The sequence below is a fragment of the Falco biarmicus genome, chromosome 2 (genome assembly GCF_023638135.1).
Source record: "Falco biarmicus isolate bFalBia1 chromosome 2, bFalBia1.pri, whole genome shotgun sequence".
Classification (NCBI taxonomy): domain Eukaryota; kingdom Metazoa; phylum Chordata; class Aves; order Falconiformes; family Falconidae; genus Falco; species Falco biarmicus.
This window is the reverse complement of record NC_079289.1, coordinates 29,022,697-29,039,482: the sequence shown is the minus strand read 5'-3', so window position 1 is coordinate 29,039,482 and position 16,786 is coordinate 29,022,697.

Genomic DNA, 16,786 nt, shown 5'->3' with positions numbered 1-16,786 from the left:
CTTTGGGAAAATCAGCTTCTGGATTTTTGACAAATACTCCTTGCAACTGCCTGTGCGTTCTGAGATCTGTATCAAGGGAGCCCTTGCAGGCACATTATAGGAAGCGGACTTTTTCTAGGAAGTTTAATCCAGTGGGGGAAAAGAACAAAAAAGGGCAATGGAGTACCAAAATCTTGCCAAGGCACTGAGTGTAACTTAAGTTGAATCAACCATCAATTAAGTGCATTGACAGATAGAACGAAATATTTGGATTTGGATATAGCCAAACACTTTCTTTTAGTTGATAGCACTGAAACATTTTAGTATTATATTTAAGAAACATTTTTTGGGGGAACTTGAGATTCCTCAAATAGGGTTAACACATTAACTTTTATTCCGATTAGACATAAAACCAATATGGAGTTTTCCGTGGAGAAAATAACCTGAATTTCTCTTCATTCAGAGTCATTTGTTTGTCTTTCACTTGTATAAGAACATTTAACACTCACAAAAAGTGATTAGAAATCTGTGATCCCCAAGGCTCCATGAGAAGTTGCACACGGAGTCTCGCTGGCCATGGAGAGATACTCCCCATCTTCAGCCCAGGTTTACGTTACTGCTACCAAAGGACAATCTGCCTGTGGTAAAAGGGCAGAATTTAAGACATACAATATCTTTGCCATAGCAGTTAGTGGAGTACATCATTCAGAGCTATTTAATTTCAAACCTAACACAATGTTACAGGGGAGAAAAAGAGTGTTTCCCTGTAGGTCTTAAGTCATAGAATCATTTAGGTTAGAACAGAGCTTTAAGATCATTGAGCCCAACCAGGCTACTCCCAAACTATGGCCAACTTATAGTGGATTAGTTTGGCTGGGTGTCTCAATATCCAGCTGATATCCAGCCAATTCCTTGTGATAAGCACCCATTTCTCAAATATTTCCAGAATGAAGTTGTGCTCCTTTTTTGGGGCAATACAGCAAAGAAGCTAAGGGCAGAATAACTGTATGGATATACCAGAAGGGCTTCTGAGGGGACAGTATTGCACAGCCTCTGCTTTTCTTTTCCTATCTCCAATATGAATCACAAGCTGATTGAGGCAGACACTAAATGTTCATAAGTCCCGCTCTAAAGCTGAAATGAATTTATGGAGGGAAAAAAAGTCTTAAGAAAGACTGAGCAACTTTAACAATTATTTTTTTCCCCCAGACTTTCTATCAGCACTTGCAAACACATGTTGCAGAGTTGGTGTAGCCAGGACAGTACAAGTATATCAATGAGTGAAGAGTTATGGTGTCCCTTAGTAGAGAACTGTTAGAATGTGAGAAGTGGACAGTATTTATGTATATGTATCCTTCTTAAGCTCATAGATAACCTTTCATGATGAGAAGGAAATGTTTTTTTCATCTCAGAATTGATTTCAAAACCATTTACTATAATTTTTATTCTGGCACTAAACCTCTTCAGTGTCTTGGTCATTTCTTTTCATTCCCAAAATAGTGGTCTCATTTCATTATTATTTATTATTCTTATTAGTGTTACCTTGAGGAGAGGAGTGTGAATATGTATCAGCCTCTCAAAAGATGATTTTGCAGTGTCAGCTGAGTCACAGTTATGCTCTAAAAAACAATGTAGCTACAGGTAGGAGCACCTCTCACAGTCTAGGTTTGCAGCAGCAAACCCAGGAGAGCTTGCAAACCTCTACCTCCACATACGCTCTCTGACCATGTCCTCCTACCCTGTCAGAGCAGGGCTCAGGTAGGCCCACCAGCACCTCTCCTCTCCAGCGTGCCTGGTACCCCAGGTACTTCTGCAAAGGCACCAGGCACAGGATAGGTAAAGCCATTGAGAGCTGGAGGCTCCACTTGCCATTACATAAATAGTTTCCTATTTAATTCCCATGTCTCAGAAATCTTGAAAACCCGATGAACCCAAATAAAACCAGCAGTGGGATTTATGGCTGAATATAATGAATACTATAAACGATTGTTTAGCTCTGGACCTTCTACTGAAAGTTCGCCTATCAACACTGTCATCATTTTTCTTGCTCAGCCTAGCTACTCCCAGATTTATCTAACACAGCTAATACTGGGGTGTGTCTCTGTGTGTGTGTGTGCCCAAAGGAAAAAAAAAACCTCCACTGAAAGTGAATTATTGTCATTTTCTACCAAATGCAAAGCCTGCTTAGCCTTTGATTAACCATCATTCAGAGAACTTTCTGACTTAATGATTCTTTGGTGTTAAAAGCCAATTTAAGTGTGGAAAGGGTATGTAAACACTAATGGACCGATGGAGTATAAAATTCATAGAAATACCAGGAGAATTTAGAGGAGAAATTCACAGGTATAAATTTGGTGCGACACAGGTGATACAGAATTGCAAGACACACTGGTTGTCCTGTAAATACAGTATCTTACACTGGCCTGCTTTGAATGAGTTCTGCCGTTAAATGAAGTGAAGCCTTTGCTATGTAAACTGCTGGTGTATAGCAAAAAAAGAACGAGCCCAGCCTTGCAACCAGATTGTGATACACTTTTTGTAGACGAGTAACACTTTGCTGTTTGCATGCCTTGAATAGAGCTGTCAGTCTCTAGCAGGGTGGTATTGTCTGGTTATACAGAATAATATAGTCAGGTTTTGTTCCACCAGTTCAGGTGACCATACTTTGTTAAGAAATTTTTACTTCAGATGTCCCTGTTTTTCAAAGGACCAGCAAAACACTCAGTTCCCGTGGAAACATACAGAGCCAGCCGTTACCCCTCCAGACCAGGTTTCTGCTGTCTGGGGAACAGGCTTTAAGGTTCGTGGTTAGATCCACAAAAGGATTTAGATGCTGCATGCAAAAATGTGACTGTCAAATGCCCAAACATGCTGCCACTGAACCCTGGCAGCACCTGCCATCCCCAGGGACCTTCGTGCTCAACAGTAAATTTCCCCAGACGCATCAGGATCTCCTTCTGCACACATGAGCACTTCAACTTTTCAACAGCACCTTGTTCAGAAAAACAGAGCAAGAGACCTTGGGGAAGGGACACAGGGAAAGAGAGACAGAGTGGAGCTGCAGGAGACTGGCAGAGCCATCCATGTCTGAGTCTGAGACTGTAAAGCAAAAGGAGCTGCCTTGTGAAATGAAGGCTAATGATACGGTCAAAGGGAAAAGAGCAGCAACAAAAGGGAGCACTGAAGCAGGCTGTACCAGGCAGTTTGGATTTTTGTCTCTGATTTCAGCCATTATTTTATCAAATGGGACTGACCTACATGCAGCATAGCTCTGCCTGCATATAGTCAGAAGGGGCTCTGTCCTGACTGCAGTGGTATCACCTCAGGATCTGCCCTGCTCGTCCTCTCCAGTCCTGTGTCGTTTGACCTCCAGTCCAATTTGGCTGTGGGATTTTCAGGACTTACTGAAGTGGTGTGGGCTCAGCACGAGTGGTGATGGCAGGTTGCTGAGTGCTGGCTCTCCCTTCCTAGTCAGTCCCACAGCAGATGGGGCCAGCCTAGGGGCAATTCCCACCACTGCCCATGGAAGAGAGGGATTTAGTTATGCTCTAAATGTTGAGCTACTGGACAGGAGTGTGATAAGGGTGTGAACCTCACCTTCTTTGTCATATATTCTTTTGGAGAGGTTTTAAAGGGTTTAAATGACCAACTCCAGGAAAAAGATTGAGAGCTGTGATTTCTAAATGGAAGGAAATACTCCTTTTCAGGCAAGAATAAATCACTCAAGTCCTTGAAAGAGATGGAATTTAAGACCCAGCTTTCTAAGTGGCATATCCTATTAGTGAGGTAAGGTGGTTCCCCATGCAACTTGCTGGCAATTGCCCTTTTCTCCCATTCACTTCACAGCCACCCTTCGCATCGAACTCATGACATAGGACTGATCTACAGCAACAGAACGGCTGTCTTAAGGCAAGACTTTCCATTACTTTCTGTAGCAATGATCAGGCTCTTGAAGACCAGTCTGTGGTTCCTGGTATGCATCCTTCTGTTTGCAACATACACGGGAAAGATTAAGTAAAGCACCATCTAAATTCCAACTCTGGCTGCAATAAAAGTAGCATTTATTACGCAGTAGAAATGCCGATGTTCACACGTATGAGTCACATACATGTCTACAGATAACCAGGATAAAAACAGAGCTAGAGCCAAAGAGACCTGAAACAACGGAGAGAAAGCAGGCAAGGAGGAGTGGGAAAGCAAGGAAGGTTGTTGCAGAGAAAGGAGCCCTGAAGTTGACTTCCCAGCCTGTTACCTGCACATATTTATAATCCATGCTGGTGAGGAATCACAGGGGGTTTATTATTACCCACAGCCTATGCATATGAAACACAGTAGCTGCTGAGTGCACTGCAGGGGTCTCACAGCTGGCCAGGCTCAATACAAGCCAAGGAATATAGAAGATGCAGAGTTAGGTATCACAGATTTTCAGACTGCAATGTCAAAGCAAATGAAACAAGATACTCTAGTTGCAAGCAAAGGGAAACCACTTTTAAAAGTCAGAGAGGGCTAAACATTCCTGGATGCCAGAGTACCTACATGGTCAGACAGGGTCTTTCTGGATTGCCCAGCAATACTCAGGTGCCTCAAAAGCACCTTTCTACCTTTGTGGTTCTTGCCGCAATTAACCCCTGGAGTAAGTGCCCTCGGATGAATGGAATTGCAGCAGGGCTGCCTTGGCTGGGTGACGGCCCAGCAGTGCTCCACCCAGCCCTGCATGCTTAGCCTGTTACTCATGCAGTGCCTTGGGACACTGGAGGCTTGCAGTCTCTTAATTCCGCTGCCGCTTCTCTCTTTTCTACATCTTTTGGGTGGTTTTGGAGCTCCAGTCCTAATGCAGGCCTCTTCTTACGTTACTCCAACATTTGTCTCCTGCCTCTACCACTTTATTTGTTTGCCCCATGTGGTATTTCTATAAGCATGAGCAGGAGTAGCTCCAGCTTCATGCACAGCCTGTCAGCTTCTGCTCTGTGCGTAAGTGCCCTTGGTGCAATTGCCTTTGTTATTTACTTGATTTTCTCCAAAATAGCAAAATCTCTATGCTCAGACCTAAAGATTTGTGATCATCCTTCTGCCTCTGGCTTTGCATCTTCTGATCCTGTGTAATCATGGTATCAAGTGCCATGCATTTTACAGGAAGCCTGCATATCCTTGAAGTTCCAAATCCTCCTGCTACTAAAGACCTGTATTTATTAATTAGAAGTAATCTCTGTTAATTATGAGGAAATGCATACGATGACTCCCAGGTCTGCATGTCTGCACAGAATATTTCACTAAGTATATAACCTTTGGCACCAGAGACTTGCTCTTGAGAGAATTAGATATCAGAATGTATTTGTTTAAGCCTTGAGTCACCAGGATGTCCACTGAGATAAAAGTCACTTTTCAAGGTCATCTCAGACCTCATGACCTTTAGTCCCACTCCAGAATTTCGAAGACTTCCTGGTTAAATAAGGTTTATCATTGTTTGAAAGAATTTGGCCTCTGGCAAGTAAAGGTGAAAAGTCACCTATATTTGAATGTTTTCAGTATACAAGCTTGGCTGCTGCCCATGATTTTAAAGTTGTCCACTGTATTTATAGCCTGAACAAAGCTGTGAAAGGCATAGTGGGACTCACTAGCACAATTAGAAAGCCATCAAATGTGGTATTTGCGAAAAACCAGAGGGACAGATTCAGTCCCTTTTTATACAAGGGCCAGCTGGGAATCACTTCGTTGAAGGCAATGAAGTTGCTCTGGATGTAGCTCTGAAAATGAGGGTTGGAGATCCTGGAGAGGAGAGCAGGCTGTGCCACATTTACACCTCTGCTGACACAGCTGTACAGCGGTGTGAGTGCAGCTGGTATTGGAGGCAAGTTCTGCTCATTTATCCTTCTGTCACCTCCCGTTGTCAGCAGTGCGCACGGCGGCCGACCTCTGTTCACGTGTAAACCCAGTGAAGACTGAAGTTGGAAGAGGTCAGATGCTGCTGTCAGTAATATTGGTACAACACCCTGTGGCAAGCGGGGCAGATTTTGATGATGGTTGCACAATTATCCCGCTGAAATCACGCTACTACCCACAGAGGTGTGAGAGCCCAGATTCACAGCGGTGTGACTGAAGTCAGCATCTGACACATGAGAGTTTCTCTGACTCATCCAAGGCAACGCTGATTCTCCAGATTCACATTAGTGCACTTGCAAACCAAATTCAATGAAATGGGCTTAAAGTGACACAACCCTACACATGGAGTGACTCCACCTATCTAAGGCAAGGGACAAGTCAGCTCTGTGGCTGACTTTTTTTCCTTTATTTCCCTATAGGTTTGCAGTGTCTGTGTCCCCTGAATTACCTCCTACTTGCACAACTGCCAGGAGAGTAGAAAGATACTCAGATGTTTCCAAATCTGTCTGGATCCTCTCTATGATATAATATACAGGTTGTGACCAGCATGTGGTAGAGCTTTGCCTGGTCTCTCCGTGTCCATAAAGGAAGGGATGGCACAAGTTCCTCCACAGTGTAAGTCCTGATGGGCTCCTCAGCACCAGCTGAGTTTCTGAGAAATGGATTGTCATGGGGCCAAAAGTCCTCTACTCCTACCTCCATGCCAGCACTTTCCATTGACATGTTGCATGTGCTTCCAGAAGGCACTGGACACATGGGAACATTTGAATGGGATAGTGGTTGTCCACCCCACCTCCTGCTGCCCCTCAGTTCACAGAGGAGCCCCTCTAGCTGAGATGGGGCTGGCAGCATGCAGGGGCCTTTACCACATGTAAAGCAGTATTAGGGAGATGGCGATGTGCCGTGCTGAGCCGGAGCTTGGTGCAGCCAAGGACTACCGAGTTCAGTTGTGGGGACAATCTGCAGCTGATAGATTTGTGTGGGGACAACATGCCCTAAAAATGTGTAATTACTGGATTTAGGTTTTATTTGAAGGAAGGAAAAGGATTTCACTGAGGCATCACCGTATATATTGCAAAGCAAGTTGATTTTTCTTTCTTTCTCCTTTTTTTCCTTTTTTTTTAATCATTTTTTTTTTTTATTTTTATTGAGGGAGCTCTTTGTTAAAATCTTGGCAGCCCATCTCTGCCGGGAAGACAGAACTGCTCTGTGCTGAAGCTGGGGCTGGCACGTCTTCTTCCCAGCGTGTGGGGTGTGCAAAGGCGGTGGGGAAGGCTGCCATCTCATGGTGAACCTTGCACGGCTCCAGCACGCCAAGCTAACCTACCTTGCAACCGGTTTCCAGGCCAGGTTGCTCTCGAGCAGATGTTTTCTCAACAAGTCATGTGTGCAAGCTCCAGAAGCAGCCAAGGTGTTTTACCATGGGGTTTGTGCTTTAACTTTGGAACCAACTCTGCCAGAGCCTAGAGTTTTCTGGTTTCTTGCCTTGTCAACATTTTATGTGAGAGCAAAATGGTAGTTACAGAAAACCGTAAGGGCAAGGCAATCAGTCATCTGAGAAGAGGCCGATTGTCACAGATGGTTTTGGTGGTGACTTGAGACTGATACGCTATTGCCCATGACAGTAGCTTTGCTGAGTCACAGCCCTGAATGGAAACTCCCCTGGAACCGCTTGTGGGTTGCAACTCATAATTTTGGGATTCTTTGGTATTCATCGCTAATCTTCTGCCGTGGCTCACACGTCCTACACTCGCACGCTCGCTGCCTGCCCTCCGCTTCCTGAAAACATACCAGTGCTTGCCTAACACAGGCTGGAAGCTCCCTCTCCACACCATGGGACGTGGCAGCTCTATGGCAGGCTTGTGGTGTTCCCAGAAGTCTCCGGAAAACCCTGGACATGAACCTGTGACTGAGAGGTTCAGCTTTGGCCAGTGAGACCCTCTAGACAGAATGAAAGCATCCTTGCTGAATGGAGGGAGTCCAGCATGGTAGTGTGGGAGCAGGCAGGTGGCTGGCATCTGTGCTGACAGCAAAGGGGGATGGACTAGAAAAGTGGATTTTTAAGGATGATAAAGGTCACTTGTTCAGGGAAATGGTCAGAAACTTTACCACTGTAAGTGCTTTGGATGCATCTGTGGTGAGGAAAGCTAGAAACTGCCTTTTAAACCATTATCCGACTTACACCAGCATTAACAGCTGTCTAAAATATGTCCTGAATATGGCCTCCCTGGACATGTGCATGAATGTGAGCTCTCAGAAGTGAATGGGCCCTCCCCACCACCCTGACCCCCATAACCACGCTCCCGTGTCCCGCATCTGAGGATTTCCGTAACATAGTGTGCTTGAAGGAAAACGATAAAATCTTTCAAATGCAGGTTCTGGCTGAAGAAAACCCCTATACTGAATCTTCCTTTTCCCCAGGATATAGGTTATTTTATTTTTTAAAGCTGTTTCTCAGGGCAGTGGAAGCTGAGGGTAGTGCTGTATGTAAGTACAGGAGGTGAATCAGACTACTTTCAGCTGAAGGGGTCCAGGCTGCTGTGTCTTACATGTTTCGCCTATGGAGCTTTCGAATGGATTAGGAACAAGAGAGAGAAGAAGCTAATTTGCACGTGTCGAAATATGGTAACACTTTACAAGGAATATGTGCTCATTCCATAACCTTCACAACTTTGATTTGAGTCAGCAAATGGAATAAGGATGTCAGAACCTCCAGTAATGGAAAGAAAAGTGTTATACTGTTACACGTTAGGACTTCCCTGATTTCTTTTGCGTTTTGGCACAGATGTAGAAGGCCAGGCCTCTCCAGGTGTCTTTCCATGTTGTATCTTAATCATATGTTTCTATCCTGCCTCACAGTCCTGCCTCCCCAAACCCTTCCCCTCAGCTCCATTTTACTGCTTCTCAGCTCGGCACATTTGCTTATAGTGACCCAAATCACTTCCTTTTTCCGAAAATGAAAAAAAAAAAGAAAACAACACCCATCCATTTTTAGATAGTAGCCACACGCACAATTAAATCTGCACACAGGAGAGGCAGCTGGGGAGGATGCAGCAACAAGCAGCTAGGAGTAGGCAAGTGTAAGAGGCTCCCAGGTTTGTCATGGAAAGTCAAAATGTGCAATTACAGGGCAAAGAACAGGGTAGCACACACTGCCAGGACACTCGCGCAGTTGGGCTGGGATAACATCGTCACACTGTATATAGACCTCAGTGGCTTAATTCAGCTTAAAATGTTCCTGTGCCCTCGTGTCCCACCAGTCCTATTGCTCACTACCTCCTCAGTTGTGACAGAACAACCACAGGCAGTAAGCCGTATCGGTGGAAGGACGGGGCAAAAAGATTTATCTGCCCACAAAGAGATGATAGGTAGATAAACAAGTAGATATATGAATACACAGGGAAATAGATTATTTTTGCTTTGAGTTCAAATTATTTCACTGAGTCGCTTCAGAGTGCAGTCCCATGATCAGTATTTCTAGGAGGCAAGGGTGGAGGGAAGGACAAGGAATTATGTCCCAAGGAGTGGAAATGAGGACCACTAGAGAAAGTCATGAAGTGAGTTCTGGCATGCACCAGGTCTCCATGAAGCAGAGGCAACCTTTTGCTAGGCCTAGAAGCACTCTTAGGGTGTTTGTAATGAAGATGGTGGCAGATGGCTGGAAGAAATGAGCTGTGACTAGTACAGCTTCTAAATTTGCACAAGCCCAGAGGACATACCAAGCACTCAGTTTAAAAAACTCAAGCTGGAACTCCTAATGCCTGGTCTCCATCATATGAAAATTGGTAACAATTGGTAACAAACTTCAGAACTACCATATGGCCAGGAAAAGGAGAAAGGTGGCATCTAGGATTCAGTGATGGTAATGGTCCTCCCTTGCCTTTTGCTGGGGAATGGCTGGGGACTGAGCTATATGGGATGATGGAGAGAATAAGATCAGCCCTGCCATCCTTACTGTGCTGTAAGTTTTCCTCAGAGGTGTTTGTGAAGTGCAGATATTACAACACAGTGCTGCTGCAAACAGGAAGAAAGCTTGAGTGCAACCACTCAAGGTTTAAACTTGGTACTGAAGGGTGAAGAAGAGGATTCTTTTCTCCATGGGGACTGCTATTCATACACTGCAGTTTAACTTCTTTACAATGAATTCCCCCTGCACATACAATATACAAATCTTCCATAGTAGGAGCATACTGTGCACTAGTTTTCTGTTAAAAGCTTGTTCACAAGAGATGGATAGGGAAAAGCAAGAGTGATTAGCTAAAAAGAACTTCTCCCCATGGAAACTCTACTTTGCTTCAGTTTATCAGGAGAAGTAATTATTCCCCATACACGCTCACATGCTATTCTTTGTTTGGGACATAAGCCCTTCAGATACGTCTTCTGGCTCAGCCCTCAGTTTAGAATAAGCCACATGTTGGCATAGGTCCCTGCCAAACCAGCAGGTTGCAGGGACTTCCCTGAGGTGCCGAGGGCAGGGACCGTCTCCCTCTGCTGAGGTGGACATGGCTTGACCAGCTCCCTGGAGTCACCCATTCTCCTGGTGTGGACTGCTGCAGGAGCTGGTGGGGCTTGGTTAGCCTTCTGAATATTTGAGGGATCAGATGAATGCAAGAGCTGGAGCTAGGAGGCGGATAAGAGAGCTCAACTGCATGATGGTGAGATGAGTGGGAGGGAGAGGCAGAGGACCATGCAGCTGGGAGCCAGGGAGCTGCTGAACTGGCTTGGCCATCTCACCAACCGTTCACTCCTGCACACCCCATGAAGTACCTGGGTTGAGCTAAACATGAGCTGCTATTGCTGCTTGTTTCATCCCCTGTTTTAAAATAATTTGCAAGGTACACGCAAACATCTGGTTCTTCTGATGCTTCTGGAGAGCTGGTGGGAAGTCAGCATTCATCAAGCCCTAGGACTTGGATAAAGCTGGAAAAACTGGGACAGTTTGGCTTGAGCTGGCACTGAATGACAAGGGGCAAACCCAGAGAAATGCACACTGAAGCGTGTGGGGGAGAGGAATGAAGTGTTGTTTCCCTCTGTTCTCACATAAGAGCAATGGCAAAGTCAAGGGCACGGAAATGAAACTGCAAACGGGGACCTGAACTAGCAAGGCATTTCCAGCATACCTTGACGTCTCCTGCAGGAACAGAATCGGAGCTGAAGCAGTTTAAGAAACACTCCAAGTTCCCAGATTACTGAAAAAAAATCTTCTGGCCACCCAAGCATGAGCCTTGCAGAGAAACGGGGCCACGCAAAGGCAACAGTTTCAGACTAGCCTCAGAAGGCATTACCTTGATGTTGGCAGCAGCGGGGCTCCCAAATATTTATTATTTTTTTTTCCCGCTATAGAACATGAGACCTATTTGCTGAACTCCTGGGGTGCCGATCACACTCCGACATGCCTGGACCAGCCTGTCATGCTCCAGTGTGCAGGAGAGCGCGGGGTTGCAGAGGTCCTCTTGGGCCTGCCAGCCCTGGAGCTGTTTTGCAGCTGCTGGAGGGCTGCCAGCTTGTAGGTCTTTTAATGAGCGGTGTAGTGTCTGGCAAGTAACTTGTCTTCAAGTGAGTGTGACTAATCATGAATCTTTTCAATAATGCTGACAATCCAGTCTCTCTTCTCGCTCTGCCCGAGTCTGCTAAAATAGGAGTAAATTAACCTTATTCTGGCAAAGGCAGGAAATGATAAAGAGCCCCTAAAAGGTTTCCAGTGTGCCATGCCTAGGTTTTGCAGTGAATGTAATTATCAGAGTTGTTGTGTGTGTGTTTTGAGAGCAGCTAAATAGCTCCAAAGGTCTGAAAGATCGCACTCCGCCACCATCCCCCAGACCATTTGCCTGAATGGGTAATTTTTGTACTTCACTGGCACAGTGTGGTCCTGCAAAGGCAATAAGCCAAAGCCTATTAGAGTTCACAGCTCCATGTTAGTGGTTTATGTTTGTTTTATTGGGTATGTCCTTACTGTCTGCCTGAGCAGCAGAACCAGCATACAGCACTTTAGTTATTGGTCTGTGCTAAACTTGACCTGGTTTGGTTGGTTGGAGAGTGAGATCTTGTCTCATTCTTTAATGAGTTCCCTTCATAAACCATCAGTTTATGGAGTTGCTTATCCTTTCTCTTCCTTCTCTTCATTTCTAGACCACAGCATTTTGGTAGCTCTTCAGGGACCCAGCCAGGAGGATGATCAGTAAAGTGATACTGTGTTGTACAAATCCTACTGATCACAACTGGTTTAGTGGTTTTCTGCCTAACTGAAACAGTTGCCAGCATGGACAAATCTTCACAGAAGGCAGAAGCGGGACTTCAGCTGTGTTATTAACACTTATTTATTTACATCATTTACATCATACTGTACATCAGGTAGAATTGTACTTTTTTGGCACCATTTTGGAAGGAGGTGAGATGACAAAGGTTAAAGATAAAGCTGCCTAAGGAAGGGATGGAAGCTGCTCTCTGAAATTCACTGCCAATCCCAGAACTGGATGAAGTTTTATGTATGACTGTTTGTTGGAAGGAAGAGGTATTAAATACTAAAATTCAGGAAAAACAAATTAACTCCTGTATATGCAATACATAGTTGGCTTGATGGAAACGAAACACTGCAGAAAGGACTGTTTACTACAGACCACAGAAGAAAGAGGCTTTGCTTTAATAACCATTTAAGAAAAGAAGAAAAGGAATAAAAACTTTCTGAGAATCAAAAAAATCTAACTGTGTCTCCCATTCCTATCCTTTTCTTTTGCTTGCCTGATCTGTTCTTTGAAGTTTGATTACTGCCACTTCAAGACAGAAGAGATCTAGCTGTTGTAGATTGTAAAATTCTGTTCAACAAATAAATACTGTAGTTTTTCCCTGACTTCTGTTTGTCAAGACATGTTTGAAGCATTTTTGAGATCTTTATTGCATAGTCTTGTAATCAATCACCTGTTCAACTACAACAATCAAAAAATCCCAGTTTGCTTAATTTGTATTTTTACTACATTCATCAAAATTCTCTTTTACAGCATCAAGACCTCAAGCTCAATACAATGCACTTGCTGAATTTTTACCTGCCTATTTTTGCTCTAACACACAAAAGGTGACTAGTTTTCTGTATTGCCTGGTTTCTCTGCTGTGGCAGTTTGGCGTAAAGCGCATATGAAATTAAAGCAATTTCTGCCTCTATTGGTGTGACACAAAGGCATCTATCTGCCATGAAGTCCTCCCCCAGACATACCTGCATGCTCTGCTTCTCGTGGAGTTTGGCCCATGGCCCATGAGCCTCAGACCCTATGAGACTTAGGATTTCATATTCCTCCATCACTGGGGTAGGACAGAGGAAGAGAGAGGACAGTAATGGGTTTTATATTTAATGTTTTACCAATAAGTCCTGACACTGCAGAAACATCACTAGAGAGGAATTCTATGTTGTGCTTCCACGGAAGATCCCTCCCAAGCCTAGTAAATGTGAAGTTAGTGCAGAAGCTCAGACAGACCCACAACAGAGACCTCAGCATTTGTTTCTCTATAGTCAAACCACCAGGGAAAGCCACCATGCAGATGATGACTTACCTTGTGCTTACTGATCTGGCAAAACCACCTCAAAAAAAAGTTCAAGTCCAAAATATTAGCCCTTCCCACTGCCTGTCACTGCCCTGAGCATCAGAGCCTGTTCACATTATGCTTACTTGAAATAGCTGTCTCCGTTCTTGCACCTGAATTTCCTGAATGCTTTTTCTCACTTCTACCCTTTCTTTACACTTTATGTTTTCTCCTTCACTCCTCCTTCAAGGATGTGTTTTACTGTCCATGTAGGATACAGGAGAAGCAATATCTGTACAGTGACTGGTCCTTTGATTGTAAGGCCCTGGGAGCAGGACCAGTGGGGTTAATCCTTCTCCTACTGACTTCAATGTTTACAGTGATGTGAGTGCCTGGAAAAAGAGAGTTGTCTGGGGAAGAATCTTTTTTTTTTTTTTTTTTTTTTTTCCTTGAGGCTTAGTATGGAAAAACTGGGGAGAAAAATGAACAGGAGTTTTTACCTGAGGGTTTTTTTTTTTTTTCTCAAATTGGATAATGAAGAAATTTTTAGAGAGTGAGAGAGATTTTTTATGGAGCATGTTCTCAGCAGGTGAATACAGGTGTTCAGAAGATGTATTCAGTGGTATTAGCATTTCAAAGAACTAAGATGAAAAAAAAATAATATAGCCTGGTATGTATGTCCTTTTCTGTTTTGCTTGCTTCTCATAGAAGTGCCTCTTCCAAGGGCCAGAAGACATATCAATGAATATTGGCCTAGTAGTGTAAAACACAGTTCCCAAATGGCATGGCACACATATCGTTAGCAATATGAGAGCTACATCAAAGTTGTAGATAAATTACTGAAGTAGCCTAACATTTTTTTTTATGTTCATGTATGCAGCTCTGCACAGTTACTGCCTCTATGTGTACCCAAGCAAACTACCTCCAGGAGCCCCACATGGGGTTACTTTGAAGTTTGCCCTAAAGTACAGCTGCAAGCATATTTATGCTGCCTTTTTTTTCCTTCTTTCTGCCTTCCAGTTAGGTTAGACTTAATTTTTAGTAGACAGAGAGAGTTTTATCTAGTTTGTGTTTGTTTTCAGAACAGCAGTGTGAAAAAACACTGAGGAACAACTGGGCCTGGGAAAAAAATCAAAATTAGGGAAATGAAAGAGCACTTAGACCTGAACAGATAAGAAATTTCTGTACCCTGCCACTTAAGTAAAGTTCCTTATTCACCGGTAAGAGAATACCTTATGAGCCCCAAAATCTGTGAAAGCAAGAGACTGCATGCACAAAGGGGTTCTAGTCACATGAACAATGTTGCTCAGTGTTCACTCTTGAGGTTTGAAATATCACAAGGAATCTTATAAAATGACAGCTTCATTTCCATGCCATGTGTAGTATATATTGCACCTTGTGTAAATTGCTGTGAGGGGGCAAAGTACTTTTCTCGGATCCTCAAGGCACCACTGAGCTTTGATATCTGCTCTTTGATACTGTCAACCATGAGAGAATGTCACATGTAGGAGAGGCGAAACATCAATGCTGAGTGCTGGCATATCCTGATCTGGGAGGAGAGTCTTGCCTGGAGAGCATTTAAATGTGCAGAATTTTAACTGTTTCCTGGGATTCTGCCAAGATGGCTACTGGTTATAGAGCACTGTAAATAGACAGGATGCATAGGGCAGGAGGATTTGAAACTGATCTGGTTTGCCATGTCTGGGCATGGGTCGCAATTGTACACTGCCAGACAGCTTAGCTCCGAAGAACAGTCCCAGCCCCCTGTGTGCTGATCATCTGTATGGTCATCCAAAGCATCCATTCAAAGCATTTGTTCACTCCTAGTCTCTCTTTTGAAGTGTATCAATTAGTTCTGGCTGAAATAAAGCCCTGTGCATTTCTAGAGTTACTGCAGTGTTTGCTCCCAAAAGGCAGTGTGGACGAGACACCCCCAGGCTGCTTTCTGTTTGCCCCATGTAGCTCTCCGATGATATCCTGGGAGGATTTACAGCCCAGACACCTCCACATTCCCTGAGGATACAAAACAGGGAAAATAATCCATGCCTTCTGTTTCATGCTAAAATGCACTATCCTACAGCAGAGTTCTGATATTATTTTGGGCCCTTTGAGCCAATTCATCTCCCTGCAGGTTTACACAAGAAATAATTTTGCTGTCCTGAACTGTAGGAACACCACAGGAGGCCCAGGGGAGAGACACGTTAAGTGGTGCAGGACATGGCCAGGCTATCTTGAAGGGGTCAAGCCATGAGCACTGAGCCTTCGGGGATCACCCCCTGAAAACAATGACTTTATCAGTGTATGTCTAGCTAGTGTTGTTCACTTTGTTTGTATTACTTCCAGTCTACACTCTGAAATTAGAAGCAAGGCTGACTTGCTGCAGATAACTTCCAGTTAAGTTTCTTGGCATGGCCAGGTGGCTGCTGAGGCACCCTGTAGAGTCCTGCTGAGCTCTGCAGAGCTGGAAAGGGGAACAGGATTTCCACTGAATACAGACCCTTTTAGACCTGAGCCCAAACTCTTCCTTCAGATGCGTGCAAAGGACACTGGAACAGTAAAGAGTATATTGCAAATGCTCATGAAGTCCCTGAAACCCAACTGGCCCTGATCATCTTTCACATTGGTCTGAGTTACGCACAGTCCAGAACATCCAAAATGAGTTCAGCAGTCCAGGAATGGAAGCCAGCACTTACCACCTGAGTAATACCAGTAGAAAATGAAGAAAAACATGAACAAAGTGGTGTATCAGTGACTACAGCTTAATTTCCCTCCCTGCTGTATAGAATTAGCCATTCTGATGCATTTTTGTGAAGAGTCAAAAAAATATAATCACTTTCACTGTTAGAGAGTGTGACTCCAGTAGTATTTTAAGTGACATCCCTGGGGAATGTTTTGTAAATAACCAAGACTGATTATTCAAAAAGCAAAGAAATCAGTAATCCACTTTGTTGCCTCTTCTGCTCAATAATTGTCTTCGCTGTAAGTACATTCATCATGAGTTCTTTTCTGACTAAATATAAGCTATAATATATTGAATAATTGCAGGAAGATAGTGATTCTATATTTAATACCTTCACCTGATCTTTTAAAACTCTCTGTGATTCTTCTTGGTAACAAGAACTCTTGTTTATGCTGTGGTTTGAAACTATGATGAAGGCCCATTCCCCTTAGCCTCAAATACAGCCAGAAGGCTGTAAGAAACCTCTTGGATTTCATCTTCATTTGTTTTCAAAACATCATGAGTGAGAGGATCTTTGCAAGCAGTAGGCTGGCTGTGCATCTTTTGATCATTGGGAGTGAGTTTTAATTTAAACTGGCACTTCTAGTTGGTAGCATCACATCGATAAAAAATAAATTGCTTCAGGTATTTTTGTGGTTTCTAGTTTTCTGAAGCCTGGCTTATTTAGAAGGAGGC